A 5,678-nucleotide genomic window follows, 5' to 3' on the forward strand; every position below is an offset into this window, starting at 1 on the left:
AATAGCCAGAACCTGGAAACAACCTAGATGCCCTTCAATTGAAGAATGGATGAAGAAAGTATGGAATATATACATATTAGAGTACTACTCAGCAGTAAAAAACAAGGACTTCTTGAAGTTTGCAGGCAAATGGATGGAAATAGAAAACACCATCCTGAGTGAGGTAAGCCAGACCCAAAAAGAGGAACATGGGATGTACTCACTCATATTTGGTTTCTAGCCATAAATAAAGGACATTGAGTCTAATTTATATTATTACTGTGTGTTTCTAAAGAGTCTATCCTGGAGGGTAGAAGTCCAGACTACGGTGCACATAGACACACATGCTTTCTAATGTCTTTGAATTGCTGTCTGGACCTCAAGCACATAAGGGCACAGAGCCAGTGTCTGCAATGTTTATGGTATTCGTGACTTCCATCCTCTCCACTAGAATAACTTTCTGCTCTCACCTGTGTGGACCATCACACCCATTTCTCAGAGGTCAGTGCCACCTCTGCCAAGTCTCTTGGCACCCATGGTAACACTAATCCCTGCCAGGCATACCTCTTCTCTGTGAACTTCCATGAAAAATTCTCATAGCTTTCACAGAACATGCCTGGTAAGAGGAAAGCAACAGCTTTTTAATGAATGGGATAGGGAAACCCACCACAAACTTCCTGCATAGCACTTGCATTGGGCAAGACCACCCCACCCATCCCCTACCTCCCTTGTACTTCCTAGGGCTTTCTCTCCTCCATGTCATGAATCGTGTAGTCTGAGAGCACTGTGTTACAGCTGCAGTCTGCTTGACGGATGGGAGACTCTCCTCTCTTTAGCAATCTTAACTGCTTAACCTTGGGAAAGGAAGGGGCTCCTGAATCTTGTAAGCTTTAGGAGCTTTCTAGCACTGTATGGTGTTTACTTCCTAACACCTGATGCCTGAGGACTCCTCACTCACCCAGTTGGATGGATGTGGGACCCATCATTTTAGACAGTGAGGCTACACTATTTGGGCATTCTGGGCTTCTTAGAGATGGTCCTTAAACCTGAAAGTCTGAGGTTCACACGTCTTGGAGGCCTGAGACTGTGCGCTGCTAACAAGCACCCAGAACTTGTAAATCGTAATGGGGAGGCACCATATCGCAGGAGCAAGGACCTGGAGCCTCTGCTCTGCATCTAGCAGGCCACCCCGCTGGTGTCCGTGCCATCTAAGGCTGCTTTTTCCCTACAGTGTCAACCCCAAGTCCTTTCGACAGAGACTTTTGTCCCAGAAAAAAATGAAACATTTCTCAGTTGACCCAGAAAACTTTGTGGCACTCAGTCTAGAAAATGCCCTGGGGCCATCGAATTATAAATTCAAATGCCATCTCCCTATGAAAGAAAAGAATTCTCCCCACTGGAAAAGTCCCTCACGTGACAGGAGGTGGGTAAGTTGTGAGGGTGGAGCCTTCAAGAATAAGATTTAAAAGACCAGAGGAGGTTTGTCCCTTCTACTGTGTGAGGGCATGAGGAGAGGGCTGCAGATGAAGCAGGAAGTGGGTCTTCACACACTGAATCAGAGCCATGGGAAACAATCTTCTCTTTTCCATAAGCCACCCAGTCTGTGTCGTTCTGTTGCAGCAGCCTGGACACACACGTCCTATCCAGAGCCAGCACTTAGTAATTAAGGCGAGTTGGGAGGTCTCTAGCAGAATTTGATGAGGATCAAGAGAAACCAAAGTCTCATCTTACTACTCAGCTTTCCCATCTGTCTCCAAGCCAGCCAGAGCAGATTCTCAAGGAAGCTTGGGAAACAGTAGCAAAACGGGCATCCAAATGTCTATATCAGTAATAAGCATCTGGAAACCTGTGCTGAGGGTCAAGCAGAAGCGGGAAACACAGAAGCCAAGTCCTAGCAAGGTCTCCATCCTTCCTAGAACTTAAATTTGGCACCAGCAAACTCCGGATACGAGTTTAGAAGCCCAGCTGCTGGGAATAGAGACTCCATTAATGACTCAAGACCTGACCTATTAGAAAAGAAAGTCCTATCTCATTATGGAGGGATGGGTGAGTATGAGGGGCAGACAGACCTAGCATTATCTTGTGTTAATGACTAACCTTCATTAAAACACACACACACACACACACACACACACACACACACCTGGTGTGGTGGCTCACACTTTCAATTCCAACACTCAGAAGGTAGAGGCAGGTGGATCTCTGTGAGTTAGACCTTGCCAGAATGAAGGAGGAAGGGAGTGGAGGAGAGAGAGAAGAATGGGAGGATGAATCATGGAACATTTCAACTGAGGAACATTCTACAAAATACCTGAACATTATTCACCCAGAGTACTAAGGCCATGGAAGAAAGGACAATGGGCACTGGTTATGATTTGCCTGAGATCTGGCAAGTGACTGCTAAGGAAAGAGACAGCTGGTGGCACCACAGAACAAAGAACGGTCACCAGATGAACACGTTCCTAGTTCAGTGAACAGTAATTCGCTAATGTGAGTTTCTTCATTTGACCCGTATGCCATGGTTATGTAAGAAGCTCACCCTGGGGGAAGGTGAGTGAATGGCATTAGGGAATTTTAATGCAACCTCTGAAGCCTTTGATCAATCTAAAACCAACTCAAAAGCCTCTGAAAATCTGTCCACAGAAGACGGGACCTCTACCCACTCACCTTTATTTCGTCTACCATCATCCCTTGTCCCTCATCCCTCGTTTCATTTTGTACAAAACCAAAACTGGAGTTCTGCTCTCTAAAGCAAACAAAGAGGTGTGGAAGTTGAGACAAAGTTTCTAATGGTAGGCATTATCAGAGCTTCCACAGAGAGAAGTGTTACTCTGTCTGTCTGTCTGTCTGTCTGTCCCAACCTGACAATCTGCACCAGCCTGAAAGATGCCATTTCATGACACAAAACTCTTGGGTCAGTCTTTCATTTGGAGGGGGAAGCCCAAAGACCAAACACACTCAAACAACAAGTCACAGAGTCTGGAGCTCCTCAGCTTGGCCCAGTGAAGCTGAAATTAATGTGTGGACCAACACACACTGAGGGGAACCGATAGCCCCAAGCAGGGATGCCGGACAGAGTACCCCAAAGACACAGAGAAATTGGGAGATGAGTCTAGAAGACTCAGTTCATTTCCTGTGACATGTTGGGGAAGATATCACAGCTGTAAAGCCACAGAACAAGCCACCCTAAAACGGGAAGAATGGAAAGGGCTTCTGGAAATTAAAAATATATTGTCCAAATTTTTAAACAAATTCCGTAAAAGCCTGAAAAGGGATAAGGGAAAGAAACCACAAAGACCCATCAGAAAAGGGACCAAGCAAAGTCTGATTAGGAAATGGAGGCCCAGAAGAACCCCGAGTTTACTACTAGCTGTGAGGTGTGCTGGATGCTTGCTGTACAGTGCTCCTGGCCACAGCCTAGTGGGGGGGGTATTTAGAGCCCCCATAAAGGAAGACCCTGAGGCAAAAAGAAGAGGTATGCTATGTGAAGGACCTACAGCTGCTGAGGCGGAGAATCAGGCCCCTAGATCCCTTCACACACCACAGCCACAGCTGCTCCTCCCTGGGTAGCCCGAAGCTGCTCACTTGGTTCAATAGATGGGCATATTTACAGAAACAATGCCACCAAAACTTCCCCTGGCTTAAAACTTTTAGAACCAAGCCGCATACGAAATGCAGAAGTTTCTTTTCTGCTTCATAAGCAAATGAAGGTGCAGCTGATAATGATTAAAGAAAAAGGGAAGCTGAACTGACAAAGGGATGCCGGGAGCCACCCTGAGAGAAGAAGCAAAGCTCATTCCCACCTCTTGCTATGGCCATTTGTCTTATGGGGACAATTGCAACAACACAGTGAAGTTCTTGGGGTCAGATCTAAATGAGGAGCCACCAGAGTTAAGGTAATAGAGGACCTCTTTAAAGAGTTGGTACGTGGCAAGTTCAAGATTAGGTTCAAGGGCCTTGGAAGGAGCCTGAGAAGCTTGAAACTTAAATTGTTTTCTATTTATAGTCAGTCTTTCCTCTGGTCAATACACCGTTGACACGAAGTCAAGAGGACTAGGGAAACACAGAAGAGGGAAGATGACCCATAGGACAAGTGGGCGGCACCTGTTGTGCTTCAAGATGAAGACAATAGTAAATAATATCCAAAATTATGCACATATATGTAACTGTAAAAGCACACCTAGAGGGTGTGTGGTGGCACCGAAGGAACTTTCCCCTTTGTTTCATTTCATCCCATTCAGGACCACTTTGAGGGTTCAGCTTTATTGTCAGTCTGACTCGCTTTAGAATCACCTAGGAGATGCCCCTGGGCATGTCTGGGAAGTAGTTTCCAGATTGATTTAACTGAGGATGAACAACCCGTGCTGCTGTGTGGGCAGCACTAATCTTTGGACTAGTGGCATGCACTTAATAAAAATGGAAAAACAAACTGGGTGGTGGTGGCACACACCTTTAATCCCAGCACTCAGGAGGCAGAAATGGGTAGATCTCTGTGAGTTCGAGGCCAGCCTGGTCCATAGTGCAAGTTCCAGGATAGCCAGGGCTACACAGGGAAACCCTGCCTCGAAAAACAAACAACAATAAGGAAAAACAAGAAAGCAAACTGAGTGCCACCATTCATCTCTCTGTTTTCTGACTGTGGACGTAATGTGATCAGTCTCCATATGCCTCAGCGACCATGCCTACCCTGCCAGGATAGACTGAACACTAAAACTGTGAGCCAAGGCAAATCCTTCCTTTATGGCATTTCCCACAGGTATTTGGTCACACCTAATACTGCTTAACTTTGACCATGTTCATATGGTGCCTCCATAATGATCAATTATTCTCACGATACTGGTCTGGAATGGCAGCCTCCTGCCTCAGCTACACACTGATCGCCAAAAGCTGAACAGTATGGGAATAGACTAGCTCAACACTTCTTCCTCGGGTGACACAAAGTTGGAGATGTCACCCCTGCCCTCTACAAGCTTCAAGACCAGAGGAGACTGGACAGCACCTGCTCTCACACACCTGCTCGGTGGTTTTCCCCACATGCTCATACACTCCCTGCTGGCCTGTTCTGGGAACACTTTTCAAATCAGCTGTGTGCACAGAACCCTTAGCTCAGGCTCTGCCTCTAGGAGAGCGTGGCTAATGGGGAGAGGCCTGATGGTATAAATGATAATAAAAGTACAACAGGGAGACAGCCCAGACAGTCTTAACTTCATAAAGCCCAGGGAGAAAAGATCATTGTCTCAATCTACTGGCTACCAGGTGTCCCTGCAGAGGGAGGGCAGAACCACCTATTATCACAGATGGATGCTGTTGAAGAGATTTGCTCCTGCCATGCTCTCCACCTGCCTCACCACTGTGGCTTAGATACGCTAAGTATTTTGGAAATTGAATCCCGTTGAGAGGCATGTAGAGGGATGAAACTTAGTCCTGTGGTGTTTAGAGGTGGGGCCTCTGGGTGGTGGTCGGGATTAAATTGAGGGGGATCCTGTGGTTGAGTATTGGTAGCTTTTCAAGAAGACAAAGGAAGAATGGAGAGGTGGCTCCGTGGTTAAGAGCATTGGCTGCTCTTACAGAAGACCTGGGTTCGATTCTCAGTACCCACATGGTGGCTCAAACCCATTTGTAACTTCAGTTCCAGGAGACTGATGGCCTCTTCTGGCTGCAGCAGACAGCAGGAGCACACATGGTGAAGAGACATACAT

Source organism: Alexandromys fortis, unplaced genomic scaffold (assembly GCF_014885135.2).
Source record: "Alexandromys fortis isolate MF-2015 unplaced genomic scaffold, M_Fortis_MF-2015_v1.1 scaffold_7, whole genome shotgun sequence".
NCBI classification, from domain to species: Eukaryota; Metazoa; Chordata; class Mammalia; order Rodentia; family Cricetidae; genus Alexandromys; species Alexandromys fortis.